Here is a 12,043-nt window from a genome sequence, read left to right as displayed (position 1 = left end):
TAGATTGAAAACTTATATGATGGAAAATAGACCCGGGGGCCATAGGTTTCACTAGTGGCTTCTCTCAAGATAGCATAAGTATTACGGTGGGTAAACAAATTACTGCCGAGCAATTGATAGAAAAGTGCATAATTATGAGAATATCTAGGCATGATCATGTATATAGGCATCACGTCCGCGACAAGTAGACCAAAACGATTCTGCATCTACTACTATTACTCCACACATCGACCGCTATCCATCATGCATCTAGAGTATTAAGTTCATAAGAACAGAGTAACGAACTAGGCAAGATGGCATGATGTAGAGGGATAAACTAAAGCAATATGATATAAACCCCATCTTTTTATCCTCGATGGCAAAAATACAATACGTGCCTTGCTTCCCCTGCTTTCACTGGGAAAGGACACCGCAATATTGAACCTAAAGCTAAGCACTTCTCCCATTGCAAGAAATATCGATCTAGTAGGCCAAACCAAACTGATAATTCAAAGAGACTTGCAAAGATAACAAATCATACATAAAAGATTTCAGACAAGAATCAAATATTGTTCATAGATAATCTTGATCATAAACCCATAATTCATCGGATCTCGACAAACACACCGCAAAAAGAATTACATCAAATAGATCTCCAAGAAGACCGAGGAGAACTTTGTATTGAGATCCAAAGAGAGAGAAGAAGCCATCTAGCTAATAACTATGGACCCGAAGGTCTGTGGTAAACTGCTCACACATCATCGGAGATGCCATGGTGTTGATGTAGAAGCCCTCTATGATCGATTCCCCCTCCGGCGGAGCTCCGGAAAATGCCCCAAGATGGGATCTCTTGGGTACAGAAGGTTGTGGCGGTGGAAATAGGGTTTCGTGGTGATCCTGGATGTTTTGGGGGTATATGGATATACATAGGAGGAAGAAGTAGGTCGGTGGAGCTACGAGGGCCCCACGAGGGTGGGGCGCGCCCAGGGGGCAGGCACGCCTCCCTGCCTCGTGGCCTCCTCGCTCCTTTCTTGACGTCTACTGCAAGTCCCCTGGATCACATTTGTTCCAAAAATAACTCTTCCGAAGGTTTCATTCCGTTTGGATTCCGTTTGATATTCCTTTTCCGCGAAACACTGAAATAGGCAAAAAAATAGCAATTTGCACTTGGCCTTGGGTTAGTAGGTTAGTCCCAGAAATAATATAAAAGTGTATAATAAAGCCCATTAAACATCCAAAACAGATAATACAATAGCATGGAACAATAAAAAATTATAGATACGTTGGAGAAGTATCATGGAACACCACAACGTAATGGTGTGTCCGAACATCGTAACCGTACTTTATTAGATATGGTGCGATCTATGACGTCTCTTACCAATTTACCGCTATCATTTTGGGGTTATGCTTTAGAGTCGGCTGCATTCACGTTAAATAGGGCACCATCTAAATCCGTTGAGACGACACCATATGGACTATGGTTTAGCAAGAAACCTAAGTTGTCGTTTCTTAAAGTTTGGGGTTGCGATGCTTATGTGAAAAATATTCAACCTGATAAGCTCAAACCCAAATCAGAGAAATGTGTCTTCATAGGATACCCAAAGGAGACTGTTGGGTACACCTTCTATCACAGATCCGAAAGCAAGATATTCATTGCTAAGAATGGATCCTTTCTAGAGAAGGAGTTTCTCTCGAAAGAAGTGAGTGGGAGGAAAGTAGAACTTGATGAGGTAATTGTACCTTCTCCGGAATTGGAAACTAGTTCGTCACAGAAATCAGTTCCAGTGATTCCTACACCAATTAGTGAGGAAGCTAATGATGATGATCATGAAACTTCAGATCAAGTTACTACCAAACCTCGTAGGTCAACCAGAGTACGATCTACACCAGAGTGGTACGGTAATCCTGTTCTGGAAGTCATGTTACTAGACCATGACAAACCTACGAACTATGAGGAAGCGATGATGAGCCCAGATTCTGCGAAATGGCCTGAGGCCATGAAATCTGAGATGGGATCCATGTATGAGAACAAAGTGTGGACTTTGGTTGACTTGCCCGATGATCGGCAAGCCATAGAGAATAAATGGATCTTCAAGAAGAAGACTGAAGCTGACGGTAATGTTACTATCTACAAAGCTCGACTTGTTGCGAAAGGTTTTCGAGAAGTTCAAGGAGTTGACTATGATGAGACCTTCTCACCCGTAGCGATGCTTAAGTTTGTCTGAATCATGTTAGCAATTGCCGCATTCTATGATTATGAAATTTGGCAAATGGATGTCAAAACTGCATTCCTTAATGGATATCTTAAAGAAGAGTTGTATATGATGCAACCAGAAGGTTTTGACGATCCTAAAGGTGCTAACAAAGTGTGCAGGCTCCAGCAATCCATTTATGGACTAGTGCAAGCCTCTCAGAGTTGGAATATACGCTTTGATAGTGTGATCAAAGCATATGGTTTTATACAGACTTTTGGAGAAGCCTGTATTTACAAGAAAGTGAGTGGGAGCTCTATAGCATTTCTAATATTATATGTGGATGACATGTTGTTGATTGGAAATAATACAGAATTTCTGGATAGCATAAAAGGATACTTGAATAAGAATTTTTCAATGAAAGACCTCGGCGAAGCGGCTTATATATTGGGCATCAAGATCTATATAGATAGATCAGGACACTTAATTGGACTTTCACAAAGCACATACCTTGCTAATGTTTTGAAGAAGTTCAAAATGGATCAGTCAAAGAAAGGGTTCTTACATGTGTTACAAGGTGTGAAGTTGAGTCAGACTCAATGCCCGACCACTGCAGAAGATAGAGAGAAAATGAAAGTCATTCCCTATGCCTCAACCATAGGTTCTATCATGTATGCAATGCTCTATACCAAACCTGATGTGTGCCTTGCTATAAGTTTAGCAGGGAGGTACCAAAATAATCCAGGAGTGGATCACTGGATAGCGGTCAAGAATATCCTGAAATACCCGAAAAGGACTAAGGATATGTTTCTCGTTTATGAAGGTGACAAAGAGCTTGTCGTAAATGGTTACGTCGATGCAAGCATTGACACTGATCCGGATGCACTACAAAAAAAAGGCACATTCGTGACATTTTGGGCCGAACGAAAAAAAATTCTGTCATACATATGACACTTCTATGACGATAATTGTGACAAAACCCGGTATCATCATAGATGTGGTGGGCTCCTACTTCTATGATAAAAAAATCATGACAGAAAATGGGCTTTTCGTCCTGGGCGGGCCGGAGACACAGCTGCATGACATTCTTTGGGCCGTCCATGACGGAAAAAAACGTGGTAGAAGCAAGGGCGAGGAAAATTTCGGGGAGTTCCCAGTTACGGTGGGAGGTCGGGGGCTGAGCGATGCGCGTTTCTCTCATACACGTACGCGCGTGTGTGCGAGGCGTTGGCTCTAACTGAACCCGAGCGAGGCGTTGGGCTCTAACTGAACCCGAGCGATTGCACTGCAGGCTATGCGTTACTGAACCCGAGCGATCGATCGATGGCTGTTAACTGAACCCGGTCGAGCGATTCCTTCGCTACTGCTACTAACTGAAGCCGATCGATGCTGCCTCTGGATGAACAGTGAGCGTTGCGGGGGGGGGGGTTGGATGAACAGTTCCCGGTGGGGGTGGATGAACAGGACCCCGTGGTGTTGCCTCTGGATGAACAGGACCCCGATCGATTGAGCTAGTTGGGGCTGGATGAACAGGACCCCGTGGAGGGCTGGATGAACAGGACCACCCCGTGGAGGGCAGGATGAACAGTAGACGGTGGAGGGCAGGATGAACAGTAGCGCGTGGAGGGGTGGTTGAACAGGAGCCCGTGGAGAGGGCTGGTTGAACAGTAGCCGGTGGAGTAGCGCGCGGTGGAGGCTGGATGAACAGGAGCCCGTGGATGAACAGTCGCGGGTGGAGGCTGGAGGAGGTCTACGGTGGATGAACAGTAGCTCGTGGAGGCTGGAGAGGGTCGACGGTGGAGATGAACAGTATCCCGTGGAGTCCCGTTTTGCAGTACGCCACACCCCTCCCGATGAACAGGACCCCCATTTCGACCGTAGCGCTCCAACACAAGTTTGTTTCGTCTATTTTGCGGTACGCCACACCCCTCCCGATCAACAGGACCCCCGTTTGGACCGTAGGAGGTCCGTTTCCTTCGTTTTGCGGTACGCCAGACCCCTCCCGGTGAACAGGATCCCGTTTCAAACGTGGCCAGTCGAACACAAGGCTGTTTCCTCCGTTTTGCGGTACGCCAGGCCTCGTTTCCATCGCCTGTTCCGTCCAAGCCCTCCCGATGAACACGACCACGCATTCCGTTCCGACCCAGCCGGTTGGCTCCCACGCATTCCGTTGCCTCCCGATGAACACGACGCATTCTGTTGCCTCCCCATGAACACGACGCATTCCGTTGCCCCCCCATGAACACGACGCATTCCGTTGCCTCCCCATGAACACGACGACGACGCTGTTTCTCTGTTCCGACCCAGCCATGTCAACGAGCCCTCGCCGTACGTATGCGCGAGTAGGCGTTCGAGACCCCGCCCGTATGTACAGATACGTGGCCGTATTTTCTTTCTTGCACCCTGGCCGCCTCTACTACGACACGTGCACGCCTCTACATCCACCAGTATATATGTACGTACACGTTCGTGACCAGAATGACAACGCTACGTATGCTTTGACCAGGTGGGTCCCGACTGTCAGGCACTTCCTTGCGTGTGAAGATGTAGCTAGTGGGTCCCAACAGTCAGGGGGGCGAAATACGATGGCCCGTCTGCTGGGTCCCTGCTATCAGGTGGAGGAATAATTATTTTGCACGTAATCAGGAGGCACTTCCTTGCTGCGACCGTGGACCCAGCTGCCAGCCTCTCCACGTACAGTCCACGTCTGATGGAAGCCGTTCCTTGACCACGTTGACCATGCCGCGCCGGGAGCACCAGGGCGGTGGACGACGGCGAGGCCTAGGAAGGGACGACGCGGAGCCGGGGAAGACGCGGCAGTGGATGCCCACACGTAGAGGAGTACGAGGGCACTGGTTCGCTGGGATGTGAGGCTGCCGTCGCCGCAGAGTAACAGGGGGTGTGGGTGAGTAGAGGGATGGCTTGGTGTAAGTGCATCTAGTGCCACCCCTAGTTGGTTTTGGAGTATTGACGACAAACCTAGTTGAGGGACTAATGTGTTTGCGAGAATTGCAGGATAACACAGGTAGAAGTCCCTCATTGATTCGGTTTTCCTACCAGAGATGACCCCTAAAATGTATGAAGACATTGAAGTCAAAGGTGGTATGTGAAGACATTCACATTGAACACTATGACAAGAGAAGACATCGCATGAAGACTATGGAGCGCGAAGACTTAGATCTTTCGTAGTTCTTTTTCTTCTTTGTTGAGTCATAGGAACCACCGTACTGTTAAGTGGGGTCCAAGAGAACCAGTCAGAATAACCGAAGTGATGCTTAATCAAAATCCTATGTCTTCGACTGAAGACTATGAGAGTGAATCTTGTTCAAAGTTGGACAAGTCAGCTTTGCTTGTAGCCCAAGTAAAGTTGCCGTGTGTGTTTGAAATCTGACCGTTGGAACACGTGTCAGTTCCTTAGTGACCCAGGGTCATTTCGGACAAATTAGGTCGGGTTGCCTAGTGGCTATAAATGGCCCACCCCCTAAAATCATAAACGGTTGGCTGCTCAGAGTTAAAGTACGACTTTTGTCGTTTGAGAGCAACGCACCTCGAAGCCTTTGAGAGAGAATTCCTTGAGAGGATAAAGCCCTAACCACCCAGAGCCAAAGAGAATTAGGCATCACTTAAGTCTTCTTGTCTGTGTGATCTGAAGACTTATTACACTTGAGGACTGTGAATCCTCCAGCCGGTTAGGCGTCACGTTCTGAGCATCCAAGAGACATTGTGGATTGCCGATCAACGAAGTCTGTGAAGGTTTGGGAGTCTACCTTGAAGACTTACCAGAGTGATTGGGCGAGGTCTGTGTGACCTCAGCTCAAGGGGAATACGGTGAGGACTGGGTGTCCTGAGCTGCGTGTTCAGGACTGGGTGTCTGAGACTGTGTGTCCTCAGGTTTAAATACCTAGCCGCCCTAACCAGACGTACAGTTGTCACAGCAACTGGAACTGGTCCAACACATCATTGTCTTCAACGAGTCACTGGTTTCATCCTTCCTTTCTCTTTACGTACTGTTACTCCCTGTGAAGTCATTGTATGATTGCACTATCTTTTATCTTCACTGAGTGACTGCGTGTTCTGTTTGGTTTCATACTTCCTACCTGATCCTTACTACATTGCTGCTATTAGTCATTGTGCTTTCACTCTATTGAATACTTGACTATGGCTCGAAGACTTAGATCTTTCGTAGTTCTTTTTCTTCTTCCTTGTTGAGTCATAGGAACCACCGTACTGTTAAGTGGGGTCCAAGAGAACTAGTCAGAATGACTGAAGTGATGCTTAACCAAAACCTATGTCTTCGAGTGAAGACTATGAGAGCGAATCTTGTCCAGAGTCGGACAAGTCAGCTTTGCTTGTAGCCCAAGTAAAGTTGCCATATGAGTTTGAAATCTGACCATTGGAACACGTGTCAGTTCCTTAGTGACCTAGGGTCATTTCGGACAAATCAGGTCGGGTTGCCTAGTGGCTATAAATAGCCCACCCCCTACAACCAAAAACAGTTGGCTGCTCAGAGTTAGTATACGGCTTTTGTCGTTTGAGAGCAACCCACCTCGAAGCCTTTGAGAGAGAATTCCTTGTGAGGATAAAGCCCTAACCACCCAGAGCCAAAGAGAATTAGGCATCACTTAAGTCTTCTTGTCTGTGTGATCTGAAGACTTATTACACTTAAGGACTGTGAATCCTCCAGCCGGTTAGGCGTCGCGTTCTGAGCATCCAAGAGACATTGTGGATTGCCGATCAACGAAGTCTGTGAAGGTTTGGGAGTCTACCTTGAAGACTTACCAGAGTGATTGGGCGAGGTCTGTGTGACCTTAGCTCAAGGGGAATACGGTGAGGACTAGGTGTCCTGAGCTGCGTGTTCAGGACTGGGTGTCTGAGACTGTGTGTCCTCAGGTTTAAATACCTAGCCGCCCTAACCAGACGTACAGTTGTCACAGAAACTGGAACTGGTCCAACACATCATTGTCTTCAATGAGTCACTGGTTTCATCCTTCCCTTCTCTTTACGTACTGTTACTCCCTGTGAAGTCATTGTATGATTGCACTATCTTTTATCTTCACTGAGTGACTGCGTGTTCTGTTTGGTTTCATAATATCTTCCTACCTGATCCTTACTACATTGCTGCTATTAGTCATTGTGCTTTCACTCTATTGAATACTTGACTATGGCTCGAAGACTTAGATCTTTCGTAGTTCTTTTTCTTCTTCCTTGTTGAGTCATAGGAACCACCGTACTGTTAAGTGGGGTCCAAGAGAACTAGTCAGAATGACTGAAGTGATGCTTAACCAAAACCTATGTCTTCGAGTGAAGACTATGAGAGCGAATCTTGTCCAGAGTCGGACAAGTCAGCTTTGCTTGTAGCCCAAGTAAAGTTGCCATGTGAGTTTGAAATCTGACCGTTGGAACAGGTGTCAGTTCCTTAGTGACCCAGGGTCATTTCGGACAAATCAGGTCGGGTTGCCTAGTGGCTATAAATAGCCCACCCCCTACAACCAAAAACGGTTGGCTGCTCAGAGTTAGTATACGGCTTTTGTCGTTTGAGAGCAACCCACCTCGAAGCCTTTGAGAGAGAATTCCTTGTGAGGATAAAGCCCTAACCACCCAGAGCCAAAGAGAATTAGGCATCACTTAAGTCTTCTTGTCTGTGTGATCTGAAGACTTATTACACTTGAGGACTGTGAATCCTCTAGCCGGTTAGGCGTCGCATTCTGAGCATCCAAGAGTCATTGTGGATCGCCGATGAATGAAGTCTGTGAAGGTTTGGAAGTCTACCTTGAAGACTTACCAGAGTGATTGGGCAAGGACTGGGTGTCCTTAGCTCAAGGGGAATAAGGTGGAGACGAGGTCCTCTGAGTTGAATCTCAGCCTCCCTAACCAGACGTACAGTTGTCACAGCAACTGGAACTGGTCCAACAAATCATTGTCTTCAACGAGTCACTGGTTTCATCCTTCCCTTCCCTTTACTTACTGTTGGTTCTTGTGAAGGCATTGTACGATAGCATCACCATTCGACTTCACTAAGTGATTACGTGTACTGATTGGCTTCACCATATCTTCCTACCTGATCCTTACTGCCTAGCTGCTATCAGTCATTGTGCTTTCACTTCATTGAATACGTGACTATGGTTTGCCTAGTGTAGTCTACCTTCCGCTGCATGGTAATCGGTTTATTTCTATCGTTTGTCTTCGAAACTTACATGTTTTGAAGACTTTCATAAAAATCGCCTATTCACCCCCCCCCTCTAGTCGATCACTAGCACTTTCAATTGGTATCAGAGCAAGGTACTCCCTTGTTCTGTATGATTCGGTTTAACCACCTGGAGTTTTAGCTATGACGACTGCAGGGATAATTAAAGTCTCCGCGGCGTGCCCCGTCTTCGATGGAACTGAATATCCCTACTGGAAGAATAAGATGCACATGCATCTTGAAGCCATTGATGTCAACCTATGGTATGTCGTCAAGAACGGCGTTCCCAAGGCTGGAGAAGGTGTCACTGCCGCTGATGTCAAGAAGTTCGTTCAACTGGACTCTACAGCCAAGAATATCATCTGTGGTGTAAGTGCATCTAGTTCCACCCCTAGTTGGTTTTGGAGTATTGACGACAAAGCTAGTTGAGGGACTAATGTGTTTGTGAGAATTGCAGGATAACACAGGTAGAAGTCCCTCATTGATTCGGTTTTCCTACCAGAGATGACCCCTAAAAATGTATGAAGACATTGATGTCAAAGGTGGTATATGAAGATATTCACATTGAAGACTATGACAAGAGAATACATCGCATGAAGCCTATGGAGCTCGAAGACTTAGATCTTTCGTAGTTCTTTTTCTTATTCCTTGTTGAGTCATAGGAACCACCCTACTGTTAAGTGGGGTCCAAGAGAACTAGTCAGAATGACTGAAGTGATGCTTAACCAAAACCTATGTCTTCGAGTGAAGACTATGAGAGCGAATCTTGTCCAGAGTCGGACAAGTCAGCTTTGCTTGTAGCCCAAGTAAAGTTGCCATGTGAGTTTGAAATCTGACCGTTGGAACACTGTCAGTTCCTTAGTGACCCAGGGTCATTTCGGACAAATCGGTCGGGTTGCCTAGTGGCTATAAATAGCCCACCCCCTACAACCAAAAACGGTTGGCTGCTCAGAGTTAGTATACGGCTTTTGTCGTTTGAGAGCAACCCACCTCGAAGCCTTTGAGAGAGAATTCCTTGTGAGGATAAAGCCCTAACCACCCAGAGCCAAAGAGAATTAGGCATCACTTAAGTCTTCTTGTCTGTGTGATCTGAAGACTTATTACACTTGAGGACTGTGAATCCTCCAGCCGGTTAGGCTTCGCGTTCTGAGCATCCAAGAGACATTGTGGATTGCCGATCAACGAAGTCTGTGAAGGTTTGGGAGTCTACCTTGAAGACTTACCAGAGTGATTGGGCGAGGTCTGTGTGACCTTAGCTCAAGGGGAATACGGTGAGGACTGGGTGTCCTGAGCTGCGTGTTCAGGACTGGGTGTCCGGGACTGTGTGTCCTCAGGTTTAAATACCTAGCCGCCCTAACCAGACGTACAGTTGTCACAGCAACTGGAACTGGTCCAACACATCATTGTCTTCAACGAGTCACTGGTTTCATCCTTCCCTTCTCTTTACGTACTGTTACTCCCTGTGAAGTCATTATATGATTGCACTATCTTTTATCTTCACTGAGTGACTGCGTGTTCTGTTTGGTTTCCTAATATCTTCCTACCTGATCCTTACTACATTGCTGCTATTAGTCATTGTGCTTTCACTCTATTGAATACTTGACTATGGCTTGCCTAGTGTAGTCTACCTTCCGCTGCAGGGTAGTAGGTTTATTTCTATCGTTTGTCTTCATAACTTCCATGTTTTGAAGACTTTCATAAAAATCGCCTATTCACCCCCCCCCCCTCTAGTCGATATAACGCACTTTCATGTGGTCATCTGACCAAAGGATAGTATGGCCGCGTGAGTGCTTTGGAAACATCTAAGCTAGTCTGGGACTGGCTATCCAAGGTCAACGAATGCGTCTCAACCCAGAGAGATCAGAGAATCAGTGTCCTTCGCAACCTCTTCAACCGCTTCAAGAGAAATGACAATGAGAATGTCCAGCTCACGTTTGATCGACTCACTGACATCACAAATGAGCTTCAAGCCCTCGGCGCTACTGAGATCACCAAGAATGAAGTCGTCAAGACACTCCTAAGATCACTTGACAGTTCGTTTGACACCCTAGCCCTGATGATTCAAGAACGTCCTGATTTCAAGACACTCGATCCGTCTGACATACTTGAGAGGCTCAACACACACGAGTTTCAGCTTTCTGAGAAAAGAGACATCTACGGTCCCAACTATGGGCGAACTCGTGCCTTGAAGGCAAAGGTTGTCTCCTCATCTGAAGAAGAATCTGACAGTAGTTCTGATGATCCTGAAGACATTGGAAGGGAGCTTGCTATGCTTGTGAAGAAGTTCCAAAAATTCACCAAGAAGAAAGGCCTCAGAAAGTCTTCACAATAAAGCTCAAGGAATGATGAAGCTTCTGCTAATGACTACAAGAAGAGAACATGTCACAAGTGCAAGAAACCTGGCCACTACATCTCTGAGTGTCCACAATGGGACAATGAGAACAAGAAGAAGAAGAAGAGCAAGGAGTATGACTCTGACGACAAGAAGAAGAAGAAATACTCAAAATCTTCTTCCAAGTCTTCCTCCAAGTCTTCATCACACAAGAAGAGCTCATCTGGCAAGGCACGTGCGTTTGTTGGCAAGGAAATGGACTCTGAGGAGGCGGAGGTGGAGTCTGAGGAGGAGTCCGATTCTGGCGTTGCAAGTCTGGCTACAGCATACGTTGCCAAGTCCATCTTCAATAATGAAGATAATGACTTCATCACCGACACCGATGCAAATGACAAGGACTACTCCGCTCCTTACTACTGCTTCATGGCACGCGGTGCCAAGGTAAACACACGCACTACTCACTATCAAACATCTAGTGACGATGACTCTGATTGTGGTTCCAAACCCAGCTACAAAACACTTGCTAAAATTGCAACTGAACAACAGAAAGCTATGGAACACATTCAAAACTGTTAGACAAAAGCGATGATCTGTTAGACGCTGAAATGACTCGATCTCAGTCCTTAATTGAAGACATAAAAAATCTTCACGTTAAGTATGAGGAACATGAAAGTCGTCATGAAACGCTCTCAATAACTCATGAAAGGCTTTCCTATGATTATCTTCAAAGGAAGCAAGATCTTGAGAAATTGAGAGCGGCTCATGAAGATCTTCAAAAGGAAAATGAGTCACTTCACACCGAACAGATCAGTTCAGCTCAGGAAGGATTCGAACCACCATGTCTTAAATGCATTGAGCGTGATAATGCTACTTCTGTTGCTGAATGTTCTACTGCTGCTATTGTTGCAATATCTTCAACTGTTGATGTGGTAACTAACCCCTCTGCTGAGGATACCACTGCTATTTTTGATGATAATGCTAGGTTGAAGACACTGCTTGAAACAGGGATGTACAAAAGTCTCAAAGGGCATCAGACACTATGTGATGTCCTCAAAAGGAAGATCCTGAACTGAAACCCTAGGAAAGAGGGTATTGGGTTCGAAAGGAAAATGAATGCTGATGGCTCTTACTGGAAACCTGAGCAGTACCCCAAAACCACATGTGTTGCTACAAAGGAACCTTCAACAGATCCATCCACCCTATCTGGCTTCACTTGTGCTAACCTCATTGTTATTGATGAATCCTTTGATGCAAATTATAAACTGTTTAAGAATCAGAATGGTGAAGTGTTTGCCAGGTATATTGGTACTAACTACAGGAATGGACTGCCTATGAAGAAGATCTGGGTGCCGAAAA

Source organism: Triticum urartu, chromosome 2, assembly GCF_003073215.2.
Source record: "Triticum urartu cultivar G1812 chromosome 2, Tu2.1, whole genome shotgun sequence".
Taxonomy (NCBI): Eukaryota; Viridiplantae; Streptophyta; class Magnoliopsida; order Poales; family Poaceae; genus Triticum; species Triticum urartu.
Note: the sequence above shows the minus strand (reverse complement) of the source record.